Source organism: Bos javanicus, chromosome 25, assembly GCF_032452875.1.
Source record: "Bos javanicus breed banteng chromosome 25, ARS-OSU_banteng_1.0, whole genome shotgun sequence".
NCBI classification, from domain to species: domain Eukaryota; kingdom Metazoa; phylum Chordata; class Mammalia; order Artiodactyla; family Bovidae; genus Bos; species Bos javanicus.
In genome coordinates, this window is record NC_083892.1 from 35,368,389 (window position 1) to 35,396,211 (window position 27,823).

Genomic DNA, 27,823 nt, shown 5'->3' on the forward strand with positions numbered 1-27,823 from the left:
TGCAGCATGCCAGGCTTCCCTGTCCTTCACTCTGTCACAGAGTTTGCTCAGACTTATGTCCACTGAGCCAGTGATGCCATCCGACTGTGTCATCTTCTGTCACCCCGTTCTTCTGCCCTCAATCTTTCCCAGCATCATTCTGGCCTTGGCTGATGCTTTTTCAACAAATGTACTCTTTCCTCAGGCAAGAAATGAAGGTGTCTGTGTTTTAAAAACCAAAACCAAAGAAATTAAATAAATGAGGAAGGAGGAAACTCTCTGCTTTTGAATGTTAAGGAAAGATTACATATTTTTGACTGTGACTTCTAAATTGCTTTATCAGGTAAACAGTTCTCTACGTTTATGATCTGAGCCATTCTTCCTACCAAAGTTAAAAGCTAATGGAAATATTGTGTCTGCCAAGTATTCCCACTTCAAAAGGCAAGTTCTTGGTGCTTTGATGTGAGCAACACCTCATCTGTCATTTTACACCACAGAGTTCATTCCTATCTAGGCTTTCTGATAGCCTTTAAAAGTATGCCTCCTTTCTCTAAAGCCTCAGGCAGATTTACTCCACATTTACAGCTCTTTGGATCAAGCTTAAATATAGAACCTAAGACTTTCAAAGTGTTGTGGGGGAAAAAAAAAACTCATCTATTTTATATTTAGAGTCTTCCAAGAGCTTTGTAATAAGTAATTTATGTAAGAACGATCGTGTTTTCTTTTTTTTTTAATCTTTCGGGTGACTTTACAAGACTTGAAAAAATATCTGGCTGTGAGTTAATCAGATTATGTAATAAAATATTTTGTTCAGAAAAATAAAATTCTAATTTTATCAAAGTATAAGGAACTTGGTTTCTACTGATAGAAACCTACGCAAGTACTTTTTTCAAGAATATTTTGCAAATCCAGCTACTCTTGGAATTTATCACCCTCTTTGGGAGGGTAACTGTTAAAAGCAAGAAGTTGCGCTCTGCATTAAAAAAAAAAAAAAAAGCAATGGCGTTAAGATATCCACACAAATGAGATGAACAATCTAAAGAGAAGATTCTTATCTATGAGGAGACTTGTGGGAAACAATAGGTGAGAGGTCAAATATATCATGCCAGCTGGTTAACACGGACTTGATTCTATTAGCTGTGTAAGAGCCCTAAGCAGAGCGGGGACAATTACTTTGGTGAGAATAGACTTAAGGGTGTGTCTAAAATACAGCACTGAGGGTTGGCACGTAGAGAAAGGGAAAGATTCTGTAAGTATTGGGCAGACAAACATTGTGTTTGAGCGGAAACGGGAGAGACAGGGAGGATTCAATCCCACACCCTCGACTGTAGGTGCTCCAGGTTCAGTTCAGTTCAGTTCAGTCGCTCAGTCGTCCGACTCTTTGCGACCGTGCTCCAGGTAGTGGCTGTTAATCAATGACTACGTTTCCCATAGTCCTTAGGGCAGCACCGCCTACATTTCCCAGAGGGCTGTGCGAAGCTCGCGTTGACCCTGAGCATCCGTGGACACTAAAAAGGTAAACAGGACGGAGTGTACCTTATGTTGCTTTATAACCAGCTTTCCCATCCTCCTTTCTTTTGTCCTTCTCTGTCTCCAGCTTCTCTGTCCACGAATTTGAGGGGCCCAAATACCCCCGGACCGGTCTCCTTGACAACTCCTTGTTATCTTTTCAGCAGCCCGCGACCGGAAGTGGGGTGTGCCCGAGACTCCTGGGAAATGTAGTTCAGCCTCCCAACGGCCCCGGCCCAGCCAAATGGCTCGGCCTCCTCGGGCACCAGAACCAAGGGGCGGGGGCGCGTGACCGTCCCGTTTGGAAGCCATGGGGAGTGGAGGCTCATCTGCCCACGATCACCGCAGGCAGGCCCCAGACGGTTGCGGAACCGACGAGCCCAGCCTGTCTCCGTGGTAACCGGCTGGCCGCAGAGGACTGTGGGAAGTGTAGTTGGGCAGGACCGGCCGGTGCTCGAGGTCAGAGGGGTTGCCGTTATACCGCCGGCCACTCCGGGCAGAACGATTTTGCGGCGTCCGGGCGACGTCGTCCCGCCGTCACTTTGGCCTCTGATCACCCAGGCAGGTGGGTGGCCCCCCTGGGAATAAATTCGGCTGAGATTTGCGTAGACTCACACAGTGGATCATAGTGATGAGAGGGGGATCCGAGTGGATCAGATTGGAGCCTTTAGAGGGCATCTAGTCCAATCCTCTTTACTGTTAGAGAAGGGGGTACCCAAGTCCAGAGAGTGTCAAGTGATTTACCCCAGATCTGCTCACGCCTTTATTTCCAACACAAGCACAGTGCCTGGCACAGAGTTGACGCCCGAGCGTTTGTTAAGTGTCACTTCGCACTAAGGACAAACTGCTGAAATACTTCAACAAATTACAAGATAAAAAGGAAAAAAAGAATTTATGAGGGAAGTGAACCTGAAGAGACCTGTCAACTAAATGCAACCTGTAGACCTTATTTGGGTCATGATTCTAACAACCAATTGAGGATTTTTTTTTTTTTAATCAAGGAAATGTGAACATGAATGATATTAAGGAATTACTGTTTAAAAATTTTAGTTGTGATAATGGTATTGGGGTTTATGCTTTACAAAGAAAAAGACACATACTGCAGATCTTATGAGTGAAATGATGCCTGAGATTTGCTTGAAAAACATGCAATGTGGTGGGGTAGGGGAGAGTAGATGAAAGATTGGCATGGTTACTTCCCTTCTAGCTCAGTTGGTAAAGAATTTGCCTGCAATGTAGACCAGGGTTCAGTTCCTGGGTGGGGAAGATCCCCTGGAGAAGGAAGTGGCTACCCACCCCAGTATTCTTGCCTGGAGAATTCCATGGACAGAGAAGCCTCGCAGGCCATATGTGGTCCATGGGGTCACAAGAGGCAGATGCGACTTAAAGACTAAACCACCATATAATTACTGGAGATGGGGATGTGTCCAGGAGATTACTATTCTGTTATCATATATACTCCCCAAAACATCAAGTGTAATTTAGTTCGAATCTACTAGAGATACATACTGAGGGGGGGAAAAAGATATACTGTCTAAGATTTATTTTTAAAATACTCCATAGGGATTTACCAGTGGCCCAGTAGCTAAAACCAGGATCCCAATGCAAGGGGCCCAAGTTCAATCCCTGGTCAGGGAAGTAGATCCCTAAGTTCGAATGCCGCAACTAAAACAAATCTCACATGCTGCAATCAAGATCAAAGATCCTGCGTGCTGCAGCTAAGACCCAGCACAGCCAAATAAATATTGAAAGGAAAAAAAAATACTACACACACACAAAAGTATGGTGGGGCGAGCTAGAAACAGGAATGGCAGGAAATGAATAGCTACAGAGGTTGGGTGATGGGAACATGAGAGTTTGTTGTATTATTGTATTCTTTCTAGTGGGATTGAAAATATCCATAATCAAGGTACTTTGATTTTTTTCAAAAAACTTGTGTATTTCAGAACATTTCTGAAATTAAAGAAGCTCATGAAGAGTTTATCAGAAACATAACTCTCCCACGGCACAAGTTAAGGCTCCTTGGGGACTTCTCCAGTCAAGAATGACCCCAGTAATGGTGGGGGCTGTGTCCTTGGCCCCCCCCCCACCCCCCGCCCCCCGCCAGATCCAGTCCCATAGACCGGAGTCTGGGGAACCTCCCAGAGGGGAGGTTGAGCAGCTGGCCTGCCCCAGAGAAGAGTTTCGAGCAGGAGAGTGAAGAGAGGAGCCAGGAAGGTGACCAGAGTGACCAGAACTGCCAGCCAGGTGAGCTCCTTGCCCCCGGCGGGAAAAGGCAACCTAGCAGAGACCCCGTGGATGCAACAGGTGTGGCTCTGTAGTTTCTGAGCGGACCCAGCCCTCATCCTGCGAGCTCACACAGCAGAGAATCATCTAGGGTGAGCCTGTGGAATATGCTTCCGGGTCACCCAGAACCTGGCGGTTAGGGCCATTGTGAGACCAGGCTGGAAGGGTGATACCCTGATGGGAGAAGGGCGAGCACATGAGACAAAGACAGAGGGGCAGGAACCCCGAGCCCAGGTCTGTGTGAGCTGAAGGGCTCAGCTAGACCGAAACGGGCGGGAGGGCAGCCCCCAGGCAACCTGGTCCCCGCGTGCCTCTGTGAGCAGCCACGCTGATGCTTTGCAGCTGCGGAAAGACACAGGGCTGCCAGGGCAGTGGCTCATCACCAGGCCACTCGGCTCTCATACCAGCCACCTAGCCTCCACTTCAGCCCCCCTCTTGGGGCACTTTTCTGTCACTTCTGCTCTTTTTAAAAGCAACATAATATTTTTCCCCTCTTATCAACAAAAGTGGTACACGTCCAAGTTTTAAACTACATATAAACACATTGAAAAATTATTAGTCACGTATTCCAGAATCACTGGTAACACTTTCTTAGCGTTTTCTTTCTAAGCATATATATATATGTATGTATACACACACACACATTTTAAGCATATATATATACACACACACATTTTCTCCACCGTTCAGGTTTCTCATTTAAAAAACAAAACAAAAACAAACAAACAAAGGTTTCAGGTGGGAAACCTCCCGGAGTCCACAGCTCTGTGCAGCCGCCGCGGGCTCATTTCCGGGGCTTCCCCAGGGAGAACCTAGAGGCGGGCCTGTATGGGAACACGGGTGCAGTACCCGCTTCGGCCACAAGAGGGGAGTGCCCACCCACGCACGTCTGCCCGGAAGATCCTGTGGGACCCTCAGGTCCGCCCTTCACGCACCAAAGGTTTCCTCCTTGGGATCAAGGCACCGGCATTTAGTCCGAGCTTTATCGCTCACTCTGCTAGCGGCGCCTCTTGGAAAACCTCCTTAGTTAGGAAAAGGACAGAACTCACACACCTTCTATATCTCTGCCCTGGCGTGACGAATCCTTGGACAGCCCTCTCCGGGCTTCCAGGGAAGGGATGGACTAAGACCGCCCGGGGCCTCTCCAAGACGAACATTCTCCGCGGCTTCCTATTGTTCGCAGGGTCCGGTCTGAGCTCCTTCTAGGAGCCCCGGATGACCTGGCCCTTCCTTCCCGCCCTCCTCACCTCCCTCCCTCCACGTCAGGCACGGTTCTCCTCACATACAGAACACGCGGTCCTCCTTCCCGCTCTGCTCTGCCCCTCACCCACAGATCTGCCATCGTGGTTCTCTGGAAGGCGCTCCCCAGCACACACCAGGTTGATGCTTATCTTTCAGGTCTTCGCTGACATGTCGCCCTTTCCCAGAAGTCAGCCTCAGTGATGCGAGGCAAGGTCAGGATTCTCCTCTGTGCTCCCCCTTTCAAAACAGGTAGCCTGTTGGATGGCCTGCCTCCTTCTAGAAGTCCCATGAGGGCAGGAGTGTGCCCATCTTGCTCGCTCGCGTCCCCAGCACCGAAGCACAGCGCCTGGCCCTCCACAGGGCTCAGTGAAGATTTTCCTAATGGATGAACACAGGAGTGAATGAATGAATGTCTTCCCCTGCCCACTAGAGTCTGCAAAAGCCAATCCCCTTCTCCCCTTCCGTCCTCTTTCTTCCTGTTTCGCCAAGGGCTTCTCACTCTCCCGGAAGCCTCTGGAAACATTACCCAAGGAACAGTGGTGCTAAAGGACCCTTTCTCTCCCAGTGCTGATGGAAAGACAGTGGCATCAGGAGTGAGACAGACCTAGACCGGTTGTGCCGCTTGCTAGCTGTGCACTCATCTTATTTTCTTTACAAAGTAGAGATCACGGGTGCCATACAGGCAGGGGGTTCAGTTAAGCTCATGGTAGCCTGTCGTGTGGGAGGCAGTCATTAGATCAGAGTTCTTCCTCCCTCCCTCCCCAGCACACTCTCCAAAGCCCTGTCTGAAACCCAGGACACAGACACCCCTGCAGTCTCGACGGTGCTCCTGTTTTCCTCATTCCCCTCTTTCCCTGGGTAGCCCAAGCCCCTTGTGACTGACACTTCCTTTTTCCCTGTCCTTGATCCCAGCACAATGTGCCAGCTACAGAGTTGAGGAGATGCTCGAAAGATATTTGTTGGATGGATGGATGAATGGTCCAGTCACAGCAGTATCCCTGGGGCATATTTGTGAGGTGTCAAAGGTAATGGTGGTCACCGGCCTCTTCGTGGGCAGGTGGCCTCCTGTCCCCTGGGCAACACCAGAGTCAGGTGGGCACATGGCAGACACAAGGACAGGATTTACCTGCCTGCTGGAAGAGGAAGGAGGCGGGACCGTGAAGAAACATGGACATGGAGGCCCTGTGGGAAAGTATACTGCTGAGAGCTCGGGAGCCCCATGCTTGTCTCCTGCAAGGCCCCAGGTCCCCCAAGGGCAAGCGGACCCCAGGGGCGGCTGGTGCATGACCTTGTCACCGAACCGGACTCCCCCACAGGCTGTTTGCGTTCCTTCCAGCCCAAGCCTGTCGTTCCCTTACAGGTGCTGAAAGTCCAAGTTCCAACAAAAGCGTTATCTAAATTGGCCCTTTCACCGTGTTTTTCTCTTCCATGACCATTTTATACGACTTGTGCTCTGAGGTCTTTCTGACCTCCCAGGGGCCCCGCATGGCCTCCCAGTTTCCCAAGGCCAGAGGACTCCCAAGAGTCCCCCTCATTCACAATGAGCATCTGCCCTCTCTCCAGCCCGAACCCTCGGGTGATGAATGAGGGCTGATTTCTCCTGAAATGATCATCACCCCCGATTCAGCACCTGTACTCCAGAATGGCTCGGCCAAGTTGTGCTTTCTCAAAGCGCCACTGCGCTAATGAAGATGCAGGTTTTTCGGTGTGTTGGGCTCCAGGCTGAGCTCTTTGTTAACTCTCCTTCTGCGTCCCGTGCCCCTGGCCCTCCCCCTTGAGTTCTCTGATGCTGCTGCCTCGCTCGGAGGATTTTCCTACATTGATGCCATTCATGGGAGAATCTCTCTAGTATGAATTATGAGATGAATGGAAATTTCCCCGTATTCAGAATGTTCAAAGAGTTCCTCTGCCGTATGAATCCTTTGATTCCTCTGCCAGAATAGGATGCAAGTGTCTGGCCACGTGTGTTGTGCCAGGCTGAGAGTCTGTGGCGCCCCAGAGTGCTATCTTCCATGTAAAGGCTCCAGATCCTGGCCTCTGAGGAGTGGCGGTCCCCCCAGCACGGCCCTCACCGTGCTGCTCTGGCAGAGTGGCTGAGCGTAGGCGCTGACAGCGCGCCCGTGGCCCTGGCCTCACACCGTGATGACGCCATCGGAAATAAGAGTATCACAGGCACCCCTGTTCAGGCAAACCGAGCTCTGTAGCTCTGTGCCTGCACGAACCCTTGAGCCTCTGGCTGTTGGGATGACAGCAGCCAGAAGAGGAACCACTGGTTGGATCCTGTTTCCCAAGGGGGCAATAAAGGCACTGTGTTTGGAGCACCCACTGTCCTGGCTCAGGAGGAGCTCCCCCAGGAGTGCTTCCCACCTGCCAAACATGGCCCAGAGCCCACCTCTCCCATGAAGGCTTCATGAGACCCTATGGGCGTGCAGTTGGGCTCCCAGCCTGCACTCTGTTCACTGGGTCCACTGCCCCTGAGCCCCATCTTGCATCCTGCAACGCTCTGATCCTTCCTGACCTTCTCATGCATTTTTATCCTCAGACACATGTAAAGCTCTTTGAGGAAGAACCACCCCGTGTCCCTTGGACTCACAGCACCAAGGGACACCGAGCACCGAGGGACTCGGGATGACGTGGGGATCGGTGACTGTATACAGCTATGGACGCAGACAGATGGATTTGTGGCTCAGGGTCATCACGCATGGAGACACGCTTACCCCAGCCTGAAGACATGACCTGCCTTCTCGGGGATGGTTGTCGGCCATTCTCTTCTGAGTCACACAGGAAGAAGGTGATCTCATCTTTATTGCCAACTCTTCCCCGACCCCGACCTGAAAGCAGGATTAGCCCTGATGTCCATAAGGTGGCAGAGGCCCTTGGCTCTGTCTGGGAGGCATTGCTGGCTGTCATGTGTTGTGCTAACCTTGGGAGTGACCTTGATTGGGGAGGCAGGGAACAAGCAAGAAATTAGTATGTTGGAGAGCTGGCCAGTTTCCCGGTTAAGGAGGGCTGGCTCAGGGTCCACCCCCAAGATGAACTTGGAGCTCTTTGAGAGCAAGACCTATGTCTGAAGCATCTCTGTATTCATAGTGCCTCAATTAACACCTGGCACGTAGCAGGTGTTCATCCAACACTGGGCGCTCCTGTAGTTGCCAGCAACCAGAGTTACCAGCAAGGAGGTAACAGGAAAACAGATGTTAACGACTGTACTGAAAGGCCCCACCTGTGCTGACCACCACAAAGGCATCATCCTTTGCTATAGAGCAGAGTTCTGGGTCCCAAGCACAAAATCCAGGAACATCTCTTGTCTTTTGTTAACTGCAAAATCTCTATCTCCCCTACAAAAAAAAAAAAAAAAAAAAAACACAGGGACAGACTCTGTGTATATATCCATGGATTTATATAGCCATGGCGTGCTCTTCTAAATGTCTTTAAAATCTATTAAGTTAGAAATGTTGGAGGTGGTGATGATAAGAGCTAGTCCCTAGATGTGGCATTGCCCATCAGAACTGCGTTTCCTAGAAAGCCAAGGCTGCTTCTGAACAGCTGAACCTTGAACCCAGTAAAGCCTTGAACCCGGTGAAAGGATGACTAGATCGTGGAGCGTTAAGGAGAAAAAGGGAGGGTCCTTGCCAGCCGCCTCTTTGCCTGCTTACCAGAGGCTCGCAAGCTCACATGGCGGTCTCTGGGCAGGAGGACAGCTGGTCACTGGGTTTCTGTGCTCCTGTCCTGGGAGTTTAGAGCTGGAACGTCACTTACAGTGGATCTTCAGATACCCTCTCAGATCACTCCTCGAAGGGCTTATCCCAGGAACAAATCGAGTAGGAAGTGATAGAAACAGGCAGAGGAGTTTGAAATGGCTAAACCAGGGAAGGCTGTTGGGGGAGAGGGGATTGGAGGGACAGGGACTGTAAGCTCAGCGAGGTTAGAGACTCTTTAACTCCTGGGGGGCTGGGTGAAGGCTGTTCCAAAGGCCTCTAGGAAATCGTTCAAGAAACTAGAAGGAAAGCTGTCAAGTGCTTCATGGGGTGCAAAGTCACCCCCAGCCCCACTCACCATCGTGGGGGGCCCCAGTGGAGCTCCCCATCAGAACCGCCACACCACGCCAGCTCTTTCAATGGGCGCCGTCCAGTGGGCTCTCCCCTGGGGCTCGGCCCCACCCGAGCGTGTGATAGGCTCTGATGACAACAGTCACTCACATGCATTTAGTGCCTCACACACAGGGTCTCATTTAATCCTCCCAACAACGCTTGAAATGGAATGTTTCTATCCTCACGTTAAAAATGAAGAAACTAAGACCTGGAGAGGTGCAATAACTTTCCCAAGGTCATGCAACTAAGAAGTAGAGGAGCGAGGCTTAGAATCCAGTCTTCCACGAATGTTCTCATTTTCGCGTTGTGGGATTTTTCATTCCCTTTGCTGGAATCACCAGTCTGTTTTCTGTCCCTGTTACGTGGTATCATGTTGAGTTAGTCCTGCTTCTCCCGTCTCTTCTGTGGCCTGCCAAAGCCACAAAATGGTTTCTAAGTTCCAAGTCCAGTGGGTACCGGATGCTGCCAGGCCCTATTAAAGCCATGTTCATGAGAGAGCCCGGCTTCCTACTAGCAGTCCCTGGAATCTCTCCTGTGGGAATTCGGGGGATATTCCAAGGCAGGGCAGACTTAAGAAACTGATTATGCTGTTCATTCTGTAAGTCAAGTAACAGGCCCTCAGAGTGAGTGACCTGAACAGCTGGAGCCAGCTGGGCAGGTTCAGCTGCAGCCACAGGTCAAGGGCCTTGGTTCATCTGCCAGCCGGATTCCTCTCTTCTCCACTTGGCATCCACTGAAAAGGGACTGAAATGTGCAAAATGGCCTTTTCCCTCCTGTGTCCACCTGGCGTCTCTCTAGTAGACTGGCCTAATTTCCTCATCTTGTTGCCCTGGGCTCCAGGAGCCACCTCCCACACCCTCTGTCCTGCCCCACTCCCATACCCACCTCCTTCAGTCCAGCTGGCTGTGTTGTATCACATGACTCTGCCTCTGTCCTCCTCACACCACACACACACACACTCACACACACACTCACACACTCAGGCAGGTCAATGATCCAGGATCTGTGTACACTGGTCAACAACTTGTGAAGTCCCCTGACTCAGGGAATGTTTGGAAAGCCAGTCAGGCCAGGCAGATACCTCTTTTAGGAAATTTGAACCTCCAAATCAGGCTGCATGGGCAGTGTGTGACAGGAGGTCATGAGGGCAAGTAGGGCCAGGTGCTGGCCGGAAGTACACTGAGATGGAAGCTTGGAGATTGAAGAAAGGCAAAACAATACTTATCATTGGGGGATTAATGAGCCTCTTTGGGAAGAAGATAAAGGATGTCGAGATTAGAGGCAGAACTCCAGGAAAGGCAGAGAGAGGAGCCAGTCCTAGAGCCTCTCCAAGGCTCGCCAGGCCTGCCTCACCCATGTGAGGCAGCAGGCTCCTTACTTAGTCCCTCTGCTGTCTGTTGGCTCAGAATTGGGCATGTGACAGTTCTGCCAACATAACTTATGGGGAAATGGCTGGGGGACCTTCTGGGAAGATTTTGCTTTCTGATAAAAGGAGAATGAAGAGGCCCATCTCTTCCTCCTGCTTTGAACAGGGATGTTTGAGATGTGATATTTGGAGCTGTGGCAGCCATTTTGAGACCAGGTGGCAACGAAACTAAGGGAGAAAGCCAACATAGCAAGGTTGGCCGAGTAGATAGACAAAGCCTAGGTCCTCGATGATACCGTTGAGCCACCATACCTATCCGGGAACCGCCTACTTCCAGTCTTACTGATCTTTAAATTGAACCGTCTTTATTTTCTAAGCACATTTCTGCTATTTGCAGCCTAAAAGGCATTCTTAGCCAGTCAATACAACACTCCTCCGAACTTCCCAGTCATCAACTCCTTAGAGCCCCCACGGCTCTTGGTACAGCTCCAAATGGAAAATCAGCCCAATTTAGACACTGGAAACCTTAATTGTGTGGTAGGAAATACAGGTCAAGATTGGTCATAGCCCACACAGGCAAGCAGCTTGTACACTTAGTTCCGATTCCTGGAGCCTACCGGGCACTGATGAGGAAAGAAAGATTCAGGACAGTTCCAGATGCATGAGCCTGGGTCTTCTAAATTGGGGCTCCATGAGGAACTTTAGAACAAATCAGCGTGGAATCGGTGGGGGTGGGGGTGGGGGTGGGGTGGGGAGGTGAGTGTTAGTCCCTGGAGGCAGAGCCTGAGCATGGACCAGAAGGCCATGGCAGAAGGAGAAGCAAGTTGGAATTGGCAAATGGTGAGTTAGGTTGGGTGAATTCTGGAGGAGGCCGGTGTCACACAGCAGGGTTTTATGAGCCCCATATACTAGGTGAAGGAAATGTATGGCAGCTAGAGCTTAACTGATGGAAAACTAGGCTTTGTAGTTACTCTCCAGCCAGCCTAAGTGACATTTCATATCCTTTGGGGAACACGGTGCCCTGACTTGAGGCCACTTCCCGCTTTCTCCATGCCTTGTCCCTTTGCCACCTGGCCCTTCTTTCTTTAGCTTTCCTTCCCATCTTCTCTGAGCAAAGCCAGGAGCCAGAAACGCACAGGACCTGAATTGCTTCTTCCTCAACTGGGGAATGGATATAGTGGCAAGCAAGGATGTCTCCTAGAAGACTTAGAATCCCAGGCGAGGGATAAGGAGTTTGGTTGGGAGGTGAAAACGCAGTCGGTGGATAAGGACTAGATGAAGCTTTCTTCTGATCCACTTTTCATCACATAATGTGGTTTTTGTGTTGCTTCAACACAAGAAAATGTGCCTGACCCTTGCTTCATGAAAAGAAGAATTGAACTTAGGAACTCTAGCCCTTCCTCTTTAAATGTCTAGTTTTAAATATAAAGTGAAACCGGTATCCTCCTCATGTAGCTGTCAGATGCATTCAGAACTGGAGAAAAATTGCCCTGCCCTTTCCCAACTCAAAATAGTCTTCGGCAGTAAAGAGAGGTGGCCCATAGAAGTTCCTCAAGCTAATGGGGGCCGAACACCAATGTGTTGCAATTAGGGTAGAATTTGCAACCTCCAGATCCTGCCAGTAAGCCTCGCCCCCTCAACACAGTCCTTTCACACCCTCCACAATTTATGGAATCCTGCCCTTGAAGGTTCAGACTAGGCTGACTCGGTTTGCCTGTTGTATTACTTCATTCATTCAGCAAAGTTGGACTGAATACCTACCAGGAATAGAAGTTAAGCTTATAAAAGCAAGTTTGTAAGCTTATCTTCCTAAGTCATTATATATATATATATATATTATATATATATATATTCTATGAGACAGAGAAAGAAATGGAAATGGAAAGAAATGGAAATCTTGGTTGCAGTGGAAGAAGCAATAAAGTTTAAACCCCTACTTAATGCAATTCATGCTTTAATTGACAATAAACCCTGAACCCCCTCCCCTCCTCAAAGTTACCCCATACATCACTAAAGATTCTCTGAAATACAATAAGGAAAAGAACTGAAGGCTTTTCCTCATTCTCCACAATCAAGGCTTTTCTCCAGAATGAATTAGCCTGATTACTGGCTAAAAGCTCTCCCACAATCTTTCCAATGAGAGTGTTTCTTTCCTGTAAATTCTCCAAAGATGATGCTCCACGTTGGTTCCACTCACAGGCGGCTCTCCAGTGTGAATGAGTTCAGTGTGCCCCCACGCCTCCCCCGGGCGGCCTCCCCCATTCACACACACGCCTGCTTCCTGTCCTGGTGAATCAGCCCACATTGTCCAAGGCTGGAACTCTGATTGAAGGTTCTTCCTCATCCCTTCTGCTCCCAGGGCTCCTATCCACTCTGAAATCCCAGATGTCTAATTAGCTCTGAGCACTGTCTAAAAGCGCTTTCACAGCTCTGACGCGCATGTGGTCTTTCTCCAGTGTGAATTCTCTGACGTTGAATGAGCTTTGCTTTTCCCGAAAGCCCTTACAGTTACGGCATTTGTAGAGTTTCTGCTGCATGTGAATTAGCTGGTATCAGGATGCTGCCGGATGCCTCCTGCAAACGGATTCTCTCCAAGATGAACGTTAGGGAGGCGGGGTGCCAGGAGAAAAGTGGCCTCTGTTTCATAACAAAGATGTTTTCTCCAAGAAGTGCATTGTAATAAGGAATAAATTCTGAATTCTGTTCTAAGATTTGGCCATACCTATCTTATTTGTGGGTTTTCTCACTGCTTAAAAAATGTGTATGAATTGCGAATGTTCTCATGTTCATCCCATTCATGGGACGGATTCTCCAGGATGTCTCTGTATTCACGGACACCTCAAAACTCAGACCTGGTCAGTGTCCCCCAGGGACCATCTCAATGCAGCTGCCTATGAATCTATGACTGCAGAAAGTTCCCATTCAGACCAGGTGTTCCTGGTCCCAGGCTCATATGAAATTACAGGAAATGTAAATTTCAGCCATTGTCTCTTAAAATATAAAATTTCTTGGACTGAGAATGAAAGATTTGAGCAAATCGATGATAAGAGTGCCTTTGGAGCAAATATAAAAAGTGAAGGGTATAACCGACTGCTGGTCTCTGATATTCTCTTGTTCTTTCTTAACCCAATTTTGGCCACAGTGAGAAAGTGCCCATTAGAAATGCTCACCTTCTCTAGTGACTGGGAGAGAGCATGTGGGCAGTGGCAAGGAGCCACTGTTTCTTGATCTGGGTGCTGGTCAGACAGGCATGTTCGCCTAGTGAAAATCCCTAAGTGGTATACTTTTTAGTATAAAAATTAAAAAAAAATCACTTCCCCATCCTTCCAGGCAGCCCCAGGACAGTTCTAGCAAAGGAGATGGGATCAGAATTGGGCTTCCAAGAAAAACATGTGACAGGGAGCAGACTCTGGAGCAAGAACCTTTGGCCTTTTCCCTACCCGCCCCCTTGTTTCTGCTGGATCCTGGTCGTGATGGAGGTACAGCAGCCCTTCTATAAGCACGTGGAGGAAGATTGCCACATGCAAAAGAGGGCACAGTGAACCTAAAGAAGGTGCCTGGTCCTGGTGGCCTTGAATGTCTCACCTCCAGAATTTTCATTGTTTTTAGCCTATGCTATGCTAAGTCACTTCAGTCGTGTCCGACTCTGTGTGACCCTGTAGATGGCAGCCACCAGGCTCCCCCATCCCTGGGATTCTCCAGGCAAGAACACTGCAGTGGGTTGCCATTTCCTTCTCCAATGCATGAAAGTGAAAAGTGAAAGCGAAGTCGCTCAGCCGTGTTCGACTCTTAGTGACCCCATGGACTGCAGCCTACCAGGCTCCTCCATCCATGGGATTTTCCAGGCAAAAGTACTGGAGTGGGGTGCCATTGCCTAGTGGGACAGAAATGATTTACATTTGATTACGAGTAAGGTTAGGCATCTCTTCCTACGTTTTTTGCCTTTTGTTTTATTTTCCCCACTCAAAGAACATCTGTACTCTCTGAAAATGTTAGCCCTTCGTGTATGAAATGGTTGCAGAGAGTCTTTCAGATTTGGCATTTGTCTTTTGAGTTGGTGCGGGTGCATGCATGTGTGTGTCTTTAAATCAAACAGAGGTTACTGCATTTTTGATTTTTAGCTTCTAAATTTTGCATAATTTTATACTTTTTCCATTCTGGAACTGTTAAAATGCTAACTCTTTATAATAGTATCTTATGGTTTAATTTTATTAAGTTTAAATTTTGGATCCAAGTGGAATTCAATATAATGTAAGGAATTAGGTCAAGATCCATGTTTCTCCCTCCCACCACCTCTCAACACTGTCTAGTAAATAACTATCTTTCCCCAGCTATTTTGAAATGCTACCTTTATCATGTGTCAAATTCCATTTGAATTGGTTCTTTCTTGAATCTCTATTTATCGGTCTGTATCTCCACCAATACATCATTATCTTAATTATTTTGCTTCATAAGTTGTTTCAATATCTTATAAGGTTACTTCCCTCATTACTCTTCTTTTTCAAAATGCTCATGGGTAAAAATAAGGTGGCTAAGTTGGAGCTGGTGAGAGTCACTCAGAGATGGAACACTGTCCTCAAGAGTGGACATTGGGGACTCTTGTGGCATGTGGCCAGTCACGTATATGACCGTGGCATTCGATCAAAGGGAAAAGGGCAAAAGGAGAATAATGGAACTTCCTCACAAAATGTCCTATTTATTATGAAGTCAGGGATTGCACAAAGGTTTCTCAACACAGGGAGCATTTTAACAATATATTTTAAACACTTTTCCTTTTCCCCTACAATGTATTCCTGGAACCATTTTGTTCAAAAAAAAAAAAAAAAGTCATATTTTCTCTTAATAACTACTCATGTCCAGAAACTCAGCATCAAACAAGTCATGGTTCTAATAAGTAGGTCATAAGAGCGAAAATAGAAAACTTCAGATGGTCTTCAGTACTACATAAGGGTAACATCATGTTTCAAGTCCTATTACATGGCCACGTGTGCATTCAGGGTGATTCTTCCACAGCCCTCAATGTACTGTGAAGTCTGCACGAAGCACAGATCATTCTATCTAGTCTGAAAATAGCCCTGTCTATGACAAAGGGACAAATATAACATTAACAATCATGCTTCCCTTTTTGGAACTTCAAAGAGTCATGAGGAAATTATATTTAAGATCCAAGACTCTTCTTAAAATAAGCTTTCTAAAGAGAACTGAAATGATCCTATTTCTTCTAATAACTTGCCTTGAGACAAAGGGAAGCATTCAGAATAATTCTGTTGGTCTTAAAGCTGCATATGGTTTTAAGTTTTTCCTAAAAATGGCTATTATGGTATTTAAAGGCCTTCTTAAGACATTAGTTTTGAGTTCTCGGAAGTATTAGGAAAACTAGTCTCTCAAATCATGCCTTTTTAAAATTCATCTTTGCTATATAAATGCTTGGTATTGGTGTAAAGAACATTAAAATTAAATGTTTGGAAAAATATGGACTCAGTAGAAATTAATGCCTCTGCTAAGTGAGCATTTATAAGAGGAAAGGCAAGATCTGATGTGTTAAAAAGGATACTATATTGGCTGTACATTATGACTTCCTTCCAAAAACCACAGTACAGAAATGGGACGGGTTGGGGGACTTTATAGTGGAGAAGCCCGACAGATATTACTTTAGCCAGGCAATGGCCAACATCACCAGTGATTCAACATGTTGAGAGTAGATGCCCTTGATATGATGTGACAGCAGCGGTACTTTGCCTCTGTCTGTGGCCTTTATCCCCCAAGGCCATAACCCCAGTCTTATCATGAGAAAAACTTCAGACAAACCCCAGGTGAAAACATTCTACAAAGTGTCTTGAGTCCTCAGCTGTCAAGGTCATCAAAAACGAGAAAAGTCTGAGAAACTCTCATATCTAATAAGAGCCTGAGAAACATGAAGAAATGTGATTACTCTGGATGGCATCTTAGAACATAGGGTAAAAACTAAGGCAATCTAGATGAAGTATGAACTTTATCTAAAATATGTTAGTATTGGTTCATTGGAGTTTGCTAGGTGGCGCTAGTGGTAAGGAACCTGCCTGTCCATACAGAAGACATAAGAGACGTGGGTTTGATCCCTGGGTTGGGAAGATCCCCTGGAGAAGGGCATGGCAACCCACTCCAGGAGTCTTGTCTGGAGAATACCATGGACAGAGGAGCCTGGCGGGCTACAGTCCGTAAGTCACAAAGAGTCGGACATGACTGAAGCAACTTAGCACAGCATAGCACATTGTTTCATTAATATGACAAGTGTACCATAAAATGTTAATAATAGGGGAAACTGCATGTGGGTATATGGAAATTCTCTACCTTTGCAACTTTTCTATAAACCTACAACTATTATAAAAATTTTATTTAAAAATGAGCTAGGGAGGGACTTCCTCGGTGGTCCAGCAGTTAAGAATTCACCTTGCAGTGCAGGGGACATGGGTTCCATCCCTGGTCAGGAAACTAGATCGCACATGCTGCAACAAGAGTTTGCATGCCACAACTAAAAAAAAAATCCCGCGTGCCCCGACTAAGACCTGGCACAGTCAAATAAATAGATCGACATAAATTTTTTTTTTTTTAAATAATAAAACATTGGGGACTTCCTTGACAATCCAGAGGTTAAGACTCCACACTTGTGCTGTAGGGGGCATGGGTTCAATCCCATATGCCACGCAGCATGGCCAAAAACTTTTTTTTTAATAAAAGAACAAGATATTGGATGGATGGTGGATCCTGGACAAGCCAGCAGGCATGTGAGGGTCCAGACAGGAAGACTCACCCTGACTCTCTTCCAGGTTCTATGACATTTCTAAGTTCCTACATCAAGGCCTACCCCACCAGGGAACCAGAAATCCTCATCAGAGAAGAGCCTGATGAATGGAGAGATTGAGGAACCACACCCAACACTGGCCTACCATCTGCCAAAAGAGATGGCTGAATGTGTAGCCAGAGAAGCAGCAGACTGGGACCTACAACCACATGGCGTCAAGCTAATGGCCCCCTGACGATACACACAACAAGCCATACAGCACCCTGGTAAGAATGCCTCAGGGTAGCAGTGGAAAGTTTGTTAGGTCACATGTCCTGCCTCCAGCAATTTCAGAGGAATTAGCCCAATTCTCCCAGAGCCAGGATTCCAGCAAAATGGTCTCACTCAGTTCTTTGGTACAGAAAACCTAAAATAAAATAACACTTGTCACTGCTGGAGTGATGGTCTTAGGTCTGCCCTTCATCTTGGGTGGAAAAGAAGATCCACAAGTCTTTTCTGAACCAACTACCTACTTACTTCTACCCCTTGAGAGAAATTCTTAATTCTCATCACTGGTCTACCCTGGTGGTCCAGTGGTTAATACTCTGCCTGCCAAAGTAAATAAATAACAACAACAAAGAATCTGCCTGCCAATGCAGGGGACACAGGTTTGATCTGTGGTCCAGGAAGATTCCACATGTTGAGGGGCAATTAATCTCATGTACCGCAACCACTGAAGCCCAGGCGCCCTAGAATCCATGCTCTGAAAGCGAAGCCACTGCAATGAGAAGCCCAGCGTACAGCCATTAGGGAGTAGCCCTCACTCGCCCCAACTATAGAAAGCCCACACAAAGCAATGAAGACCCAGTAGAGCCAAAAATTTTAATTAAAAATTCTCATCGTTTCACCAGTGCCAAGATCGGGAAATCAATGCCCCACACTTCTGGGCACCCAGGCCAAACTCAGCACAGAGCCGACCACAGTGTGGAGGAAAGCGGAAGACATCTGTATAGATAGTTTTCCAGCTATTGTCACCCTGGTCAGTCATTATCTCATCCAAGTTGTACTGAACCAGGTCATTTGCAAAGCACACACATGAGAATCACAGCCACAAAACCCAGCAATAAAAACATAAGCACCAGGGAGCCCACGCTGGACAAGCAATAGAGTGCCAGTATTCAGGGAAAGAAACCATCACCACCATCATCATGACGCCTGTCACTCCAGCACTCCACTGAAGCCTCAGGCCAGCATGTGGGTGAGGCTGTGACCCACCCGTTGTTGGGTTTGACGTCCCACACTGAGATCCTGGCAACTATAATTCAGTCTCCGTGGAATTCTAAAGAGGTTCAAAGCCCTATCCTTTGGCTGTGTGGCAGGAAGCCACTCCCCTCCATGTAGCCCACAAAGCCATGGATTGTCAAGTCATTCACCACAAATTCAAAGCAATACAGCCTTGATTGGCCTGGCACAACTGCTCTAACTACAAAGAGCCGGTCAGGAGTCAGACGCAGCCTCCCCAGGCATAGGCTTAAGGTAGGGCTGCTTCACTTTGGCACTGCTGACATTGTGGGCTGGATAATTCCCTCTCAGGGAGGGCTGACTTGTGCGTGGTAGGATATTTAACAGCATCTCTGGCCTCTTCCCATCAAATGCCAATAGTAACCCGCAGTTATGACAGTCAAAAATGCCTCCAGGGACTTCTCTGGTGGTCCAGCAGTTAAGACTCCGAGCTTTCAATGCAGGGGGCGTGGGTTTGATCCCTGGTCGGGGAACTAGGATCCCACATACCACTCAAGTAGCCAAAAAGATATTTTTTAAAATGTCTCCAAGCACTGCCCAGTATCCCTTGAGGGGGACAAATATCCCCCTGTTGAAAACCACTGGGTTAGACATTAGTATGCTGGGGTCTCCAAAAAGAGCAAGTTATGATTTGACCTAGAGAGAGGAGAGGGCCAGGAGTAAGGAGGTCTGGAAAAGAATAAGGAAAAGATCCCTAAGATAGGATTTGGTTTAAAAAAAAAGAAGAAGAAAAGCATGACATGGCAAGTTAGGTGGAGAATAAAGGAGCCTGTTAAGCAAGAGCTGAGAGGCCAGTATGGAAGGAAACGGAACTCCTTGGGAGTGATATCCGGACCTTATTATCAACAGAGAAACTTGGAGACAGGAACCCTGGGCTCTAACATTAACTCCACAATTCCCTATCCACATAGTCTTCCTACAGGAACAGACCCATAGATACAGAGAACAAACTGGTGGTTGTCCACAGAGAGGAGGGTGGCGGCGGGGGGGGGGGGGGCGGGGGGGGGGGTGGTGGGTTGGGCAAAACAGGTGAAGGGGATTAAGAGATGCCAACTTCTGGTTTTAAAATAGTCACAGGGAGGGAATATATAACATAAGGAATATAATCAATAATACTACAATAACTGTATGGTGACAGATGGTTACTAGGCTTATCGTGGTAATCACTTTTTATTATATTTAAATGTTGAATTGTTATGTTTTACACCTAAAACTAGCATAAAATTGTATGTCAACTATATTCCAGTTTTGTTTTTGTTTTTTTAAAGTGTATTTCTTGGACTTCCCTGGTGGCTCAGTGGAGAAGAATCTGTCTGCCAGTGCAGGAGACATGGGTTCAGTCCTGGTTCAGGAAGCTTCCACATGCCTCAGAGCAACTAAGCCTGTGCACCACAGCTACTGAGCTCACACTCCGAAGCCCACACGCCTAGAGCCCATGCTCTGCAACGAGAGAAGCCACACAGCGAGAAGTCTGTGCGCCACAACCAGAGAGGAGCCCCCGGTCACCAAACTAGAGGAAGCCTGCGTGCAGCAACGAAGACCCAGTGCAGCCATAAATATATGATTTTCTTAAATCTTGTTAACAATTTAAAAAATTGAATTTGTAGTTTCAAAAAACAAAGAAAAAGCAGCTTCCTGTCTCAGTGCCCCCACAGCTAGTTTGGTTACTCATTGAACAGATTCCCAGGATGCCATATAAAGTTATATTCAAGGTTAAGATTTATTATAGCAAAGGATGCAATGCAGGAACAGTAGGAAAATGATGTTTGGAGGCAAAAACTGGGGGCTACAGTCCATGGGGTTGCAAAGAGTTGGACACGACTGAGCAACTAACACTTTCACTTTCTCATATATATATATATATATATATATATATAGCAGAAATTAACACAACGTTGAAATCAACTATACTTCAATTTTAAAAATTTAATCTACCACATTAACAGGCTAAAGAAGAAAAGCCATATGATCATATCAACCAATGTGGAAAAGTGTTTGACAAAATTCAACACCCATTCATGATTTAAAAAAAAGAAAAAGAAAAACCTCTCCACAAACTAGGAATAGAAGGGAACTTCTTCAACCCAAAAAGTAGCATCTACTAAAGACCTACAGTTAACATTATACTAAGTAGTAAAATGTTGAATGCTTTCCTCTTCATACTGGGAACAAAGCAAAGATTTCTGCTCTCACAACTCTTATTCAATATACTATAAGCCATAACCAACGCAATAAGGCAAGGAAAATAAATTAAAAGCATACAGATTGGAAAATAAGAAATTAAATTATACCTATTTTCAGATGACATGACTGTGTGCCAAAAAAAAAAAAAACTCAAAAAATCAACAATTAAAAAAAAATTCCTAGAATAGGGACTTCAACAAGATCTCAGGATACAAGATCAACATACAAAATTACAATACATGTATACAATGATATCAAATAATAACATCCATTAGAATGACTAAAATGAAAAGTACTGATACAGCAAATACTGGCAAGAATGCAAAGAAACTGGATTTTATTTTCCAATAGAACATTCCCTTTTGCCAGGTGGGGCACTATCAAAACCAGAACCACTTTCAGCTAAATTTCCTGCTTGAGTTTTCTTATACCATCTCTGAAATGCAAATTTAGTCTACTATTTCTCAGAGAGGCTAGGTTTGGTTTATCATCTCACAAGAATCTTACCCCTGTGTTGAAAGAACACAGGTTTACATCTCCTCTGTCTAACCTGACCTTGAGTTCAAGAGTTGGATTAGGGAGAGTTGGCTTTTTCTTATCTCTCACCTTAGATGTCCCTTGGACTTTCACTTCTGTCCCTCTCAAGCCATGAGGTAATCGAAACTATAATCAGTTTCATAACAGTTCCCTGCTGAGTTGGTAAATGCCTTCAGGGCAAAAGCAGTGTTAAGAGCTCATTCACATACTAAAGCAAAGGCAGTGAAAGCAAAAATAAACAAGACTACATCAAAGTAAAAAAAGTTGCTGCACAACAAAGGAAATCATTGTCAAAATGAAAAGGCAACCTATGGAATGGAAGAAAATATTTGCAAATCATATATCTTATAAGGGGTTAATGCCCCAAATATATAAATTACTTATACAACTCAATTGCAAAAAGCAAATAATCTGATCAAAAAATGGGCAAAGGACCTGATCAGACATTTTCCCAAACAAGAGAACAATGGCCAACAGGTACATGAAAAACCTCTCAATATTACTAATCATCAGGAAAATGCAAATCAAAACTACAATGAGATATTATCTGACACCTGTCAGAATAGTTATGATTCAAAGGATGAGAGACAACAAGCGCTGGCAAGGATGTAGAGAAAAGCGAACAGTCATGTACCATAATGGAGAATGTAAATTGGTGCACCCACTACGGAAAACAGTACGGTGGTTCCTCAAAAAATTAAAAAGAAAGCTACCATATTATCCAGCAATTCTGCTTCTGGGTCTTTATCTGAAAAAAAAAGAAAATATGTCTACACCCCCATGTTCATTGCAGCATTGTTTACAACAGCCAAGACGTAGAAACAACCAAAACGTCTCTTGATGGATGAATGGATAAAGAAGCTGTGATATGTGTGTGCGTGTGCATGCGTGCACTTAGTCACTCAGTTGTATCCAACTCTTTGAAACCCCATGGACAATAACCTGCCAGGCTCCTCTGTCCATGGGATTCTCCCAGCAAGAATACTGGCGTGGGTTGCCATTTCCTTCTCCAAGGGATCCTCCCGACTCAGGGATCAAACCCATGTCTTCTAAGAAGAGTTCCCAAAGCACTGCACACACTGCACCCTTAGAGGCTTTGTCTTTATTGTCTTTATTTGTCTTTATTGAGTCTCAAGAAGTGCAGTCTGTGTCTTCTTCATTCATAAAATATTTCTTGTGCACCAGCATACATCAGGCACTGGGTTTGGTCAAGGACATATAAACATGAGCTTTAGCCCCCGACCTCAAAGAGGTCACAACTTTTACGGGAGAAATAGGTTTATAATTATACACACAATAAGAGCCAGGAGAGTTGAGAGCAGAAGAGGCTGCCGAAATCCACAGGAGAGACACTTCACTGAAACTGAAAGGGTCTAGGAGAAGGTGCTTGAGCTGAATCTAGGAAGATGTCTATGAGTTAACAGGCTACAGAGGGAATCGAGCATTTTCAGCAATGGGAGCTATCCATGCAAAGGTCCACAGGTGTGAGAGTTCTTGCTGTAAGCAGCATAGCTGTGAGAGGTGAGACAGGACCAAGAAAATCTTAAACTGCTTTGTGTCAGGAACTGGTTTGCCATGGAGATTTTTCTGATAGCAGGGAGCAGACAGCCCAAGGTATGGCGGGAAGGGATCCAAAACAAAGACCAAGTTGATAGCAGAAGTGCCGTGGAAGTTATTAATCATTTCTGTCCTGTATGCCACTCTCACCTCTGCCGCCACCTTCCCAGCTGGGACTTCACCGTGTGCAGGTCTTTTCAATTACTTATTAATGATATTAATCAACTAACTATAATAAATACAGACACAAACCTGTAACCACGTGTCCTCCCACCTATCTCATGTCTCCTATCTCGCTTCTCACCTATCTCATTCTCCACAGTGTGTGATAATACAGACCCTCCCCTTCTTTTTACTTGTTTGTTTATTTGGCTGAGCCAGGTCTTAGTTGCAGTATGTGGGATCTAGTTCCCCAACCAGGGATCAAAACAGGGCTTCCTGCACTGGGAGTGCAGAGTAGCCACGGGACCACCAGGGAAATCCTCTGCCCTTCTTCTTAAAACTCTCTTTCCTTGGCTTAGGCATCCATCTTCCTTGTTCTCCTCCCACCTCTTGGGCTATTCTTCAACCTTCCCTTAAATGGGTTTCTGAGTATTTCCCTAAGCTCACCTTTTCCTCACTCTCCAGTCCAAGGGAGCAACTGCTTTCTCACCCATCCTGATGCTAATGCCCCTCAGATCCCCACACCCTGCACAGCACATCCTCCTGACCTTGAAGCCCATCATCCCCAGCACATGGGCCTCTTGCTCTTCTTCCTCTGTATGTTCTCCTCCCTCGCTCTCTGCATCCATTCTGTTTAGCAGGCCTGGTGATCCTATCATCAAATATCCCTGGCATCCATTTTTCATCCCCTGCTTAATCCAGACCCTCCCTAAATCATGCCTCACCAGGATCAAAGCATCTCCTGGTCTTTCCCTCAATATCATTCTCCCTTGCGCTGCCAGAGTGAGACTGTTAAGACATATATCTGATCATGCTATTCTCCTGCTTAAAACTTTCAACAGCTCCCCCCACCCATGGGATGAAGGCCCAGCTCCTTTAGCTTAGCACACAGGCCCTGCATTCTCTGGACCTTGCTGCCTTTTAGCTTCATCCCTCATCCCCTGACATACCCCTATAACAGTCCTTTGTGGAAACCCTTTATGATTTGTTGAGCACCTATTTTTTTTCTCGGGCTTTCTTGGTGGCTCAGATGATAAAGAATCTCCCTGCAATGTGGGAGACCTGGGTTCAATCCCTGGGTTGGGAAGATCCCCTGGAGAAGGGAATAGCAATCCACTCCAGTATTCTTGCCTTGAGAATTCCATGGACAGAGGAACCTGGCGGGTTATAGTCTGTGGGATCTCAAAGAGTGGGACACAGCTGAGCAACTAACACTTTCACTTTATTTTATTTTATTTTTTTTAGGCAGAACTCATTATTTCATTTGATGTTCAGAGCAACAGTATCAACTGGTTATTATTATTATTTTCATCTTAAATATGATTAAAAAAGAGGCAGAGATGTTGACAAACTTGATCAAGGTCTTTCAACTATTAGGTACTGGACCCGCATCCAAGTAGGGGCAGGACTCCAAAGACACATTCTTAGCTTTTGCCCTAAACTCTGCTTCATCCTTTTCTCTGCCTGGCCAGCTACTCCTCAGCTTTCAAAACTCAGTTCTGCCATCACTTCTTCAAAACTTGTCTTTAACTTTGCAGCCTTGCCTTCAAGACTCCTCCCCTCTGTGTTCTCATCGTCATCATAATTGAATGAGAATACCCTGCCCATCATATCGCAATAATCTCTTTCCCATTTTCCCTCATAAATCAATGACTTTCCCATGAGAAGGATCTGGATTTTTCTTTATCTTTGTAGTTCTCCCACCTGACATTGTACCAGATATGTGGTGGGTCCTGACTCTGCTACTTGCTAGCTTGTGGAGACCTAGCAGAGTTATTTCTCCTCTCTGCGCCTCAGTGATCTCACCTGAGTTTGTGTCCTCATCTGGAAAATGGGTATAATAAGAGCCACCATGGAGAGTTGCTGGAAAGATGCAGGGAGAATTTATCTCTAGGCTGGCACACAGTATGTGCTCAGTACATGGTGCCTGTTATTAGACTGTAATAGTTCACGGAGATTGATCTCTCTACCCTGCCCTTAGGGCTAAACATTTTTATTAACATTTCATCTGAATCAAGGGGGACCTGGCTCCTGCCTCACCAGCCCTGTGAGGCTGCAGGCTGTGTGGTCAGAAGAAAGACCCCTCCCTACACCCAGAGCTCCCTGGAGGGCTGGAAGGGCCAGTTGAGGGGGAGTAGGATGACCCAGGTCTGGTCAGAGCAGGGGAGGAAAGTGTGTTGGGGCTCACAGGTCCCCAAGTCTAGCCCCTCACTGAGCATGAACTCTGCCTCCCCACCTGCTTCAGGAAGGGCACCGAAGCCCAGCTTTGTGCTCCTCCCTGCAGACTCACCAAGTGAGGGACACCTCCCACGCTGCAAATCCGTGCAGCAGAACACCAAGTAGCATTATGGGAATGGTGCAAGCCAGGAGTCCCCTGGCAATCACAGGAGGTATGCAAAGACCTTTATCTCAGTGCCTTTTGGAGTTAAGCTCCAGTATCTGAAAAACTGGGCTTTCCCAGTGGCTCAGTGGTAAAGAATCCACCTGCCAGTGCAGGAGACACAGATTTAATCCCTGGGTCAAGAAGATCCCCTGGAGAAGGAAATGGCAACCCACTCCAGTATTCTTGCCTGGGAAATTCCATGGACAGAGATGGGGTCCCAAAGAGTCAGACATGACTTAGTGTCTGAACAACAGTATCTGAAAACCTCTCTCTGCATTCCAGACTCAGAGCAAATGGCAGAAGCAGTCATAGAGGCCAGGAAGGCATAAGGCTTGCCTGGGAGTCTGATCCAGAAAGTTCTGGAACAGAACCCAAGGGAGGATTGCATTGTGCATTTACCAAGACTTTGTAAAGAATGTTTCTGTAGGATTGGAAAAAAGAAATGAGTTTTCTCATGCAAAATGACTTTTGCATGCTGTATTATTTTTCTAGGGCTGCCCTAACAAAGCTTCACAAACTAGGGGAGTGCAATGAAGTGGGAGGAGGGGGGAGCCTTAAACAACAATAGTTTATTCTCTCCTAGTTCTAGAGGCTGGAAGTCCAAGATCAAAGGGTCACAGGTGTCTGAGGCTTCTCGTCTTGAATTGTTGGTGGGTGTCTTCTCCCTGCGTTCTCACGCGACCTTCCCCGTGTGTCTGTGTCCTAACTTCCTTGTCTTCTGAGGACACCAGTCATACTGGCTAATGACCTCATTTTAAATTAATTACCTCTTTAAAGATCTTGTCTCCAAATACATTTATTCTTTGAGCCTGGAGGTTAGGCTTTCAACACATGAATTTGGGGGCTCACCCTTCAGTCCATAAAGCTCAGGCAATTCAACATTGAACAAAAAGAGCCTTCCAAGCACATCAGACTTATCTAAACTTCCAGTTTCTTTGGACTCTTCCATTGCTTTCGTCTGGTCTCAGCCATTAAGTCAGTAAAAGTCTTAACGTTTTAAAAAATACCTTAAAAATTTTGACATTTACGAAGGTTTGGTGTCTTAGCTGGCTCTCAGATGTGCACAGCTTGATATGATCTCATTTTTTTCAGAGGAAGCAGCCTCTGTTCAGCTCTTAGTCACAGTTGACCTTCTGCAACATCTCTTCTAGCATCTGAACACTTTCAAGTGGTGGGAGGGGATGTTTTTGAGACCGGAACACTGAGTAATCTAGCTCACGAAGACATTCTTCTTCATGAATGATCGAGTTACCTAACTTTCTACCAGAAACTGATGATTGTGCATCAGAATTACTTTTTCAGAAAAGCTGATCTACCACATATCAAAAGAGATAGCACATAGAAAAACTGCTGTGGATCAAGAACCGGAAGACCAAGGAACTGAGAATACTACTTCACTTCTTTAATCCTGTTTTTTCACTTAAAAAATGTGAGTGGCTAAATTAAAAGTCTTCAGTCCTTTCTAAAGGTTTGATGTAAAACAAACATGCATCTTTCATCACACTGGCATCCTCCTGCTGCTGCTGCTGCTAAGTCGCTTCAGTCATGTCCGACTCTGTGAGACCCCATAGACGGCAGCCCATCAGGCTCCCCTGTCCCTGGGATTCTCCAGGCAAGAACACTGGAGTGGGTTGCCATTTCCTTCTCCAATGCATGAAAGTGAAAAGTGAAAGGGAAGTCGCTCAGTTGTGTCCGACTCTTAGCGACCCCATGGACTGCAGCCTACCAGACTCCTCCGTCCACGGGATTTTCCAGGCAAGAGTACTGGAGTGGGATGCCTAATTCACCCTAAAAATACAGATTAAATTCTGACCTTCAGCAGAGTTACCCATCTCCTGCTCATCTCAAACACCATCCCCCCCCCCCTTTTTTTTTTGGCTGTGCTGGGTCTTTGTTGTGGCGTGCAGGCTTCTTTATTTGTAGTACATGGGCTCAGTTGCCTGGGGGCACGTGGGATCTTAGTTCCCCGACCAAGAATCGAACCAGCATTGCCTGCATTGGAAGGCAGATTCCCAACCACTGGACCACACGGGAAGTCCATCAAATACCCCTGAGCAATGCAGAGATGTGGCCCACGAGAGGAAGCAGGTTTATAGAGCATATCCATGACTCTGCTGCAGCAATCCACAGTTAGTAGTCGAAATTCAATCAGAAGGCCTTGCCATCTTAACCAAAATACATTCTGCTGAGTTGGCCCTTATGCTCCCTCCATGTCTTATGGGGCCTGGTCCCCATGTCTTGCTTTCCTATATTTATTATTTTTAGGATCTGATGAAAACTACAGACCCAATCTCCTCTCCCAACCATGTATACACATGTGTGTACACATTTTTTTATCTGCATACAATTTTGTGGAGTTCAGGAACTTTTTCAAGCCCAAGTGTATATACTGTCACCTACCTCCAGCATCAAGGATGCTGGATGTCTGCTGGACTATTAGGGAGCAAAAAGGATGTTGTATTCAG

General features: G+C 46.3%; 1 long non-coding RNA gene across 1 annotated transcript; it reads left to right on the plus strand.

Moving 5' to 3' along the window:
• Positions 1–900: 900 nt before the first annotated feature.
• Positions 901–13,182, plus strand: LOC133238667 (uncharacterized). The gene is made up of 4 exons (XR_009733590.1): positions 901–2,053; positions 3,435–3,735; positions 7,559–7,807; positions 11,563–13,182. It is a non-coding gene; the product is annotated as an uncharacterized LOC133238667 (long non-coding RNA).
• The last annotated feature ends 14,641 nt before the right edge of the window (positions 13,183–27,823 follow it).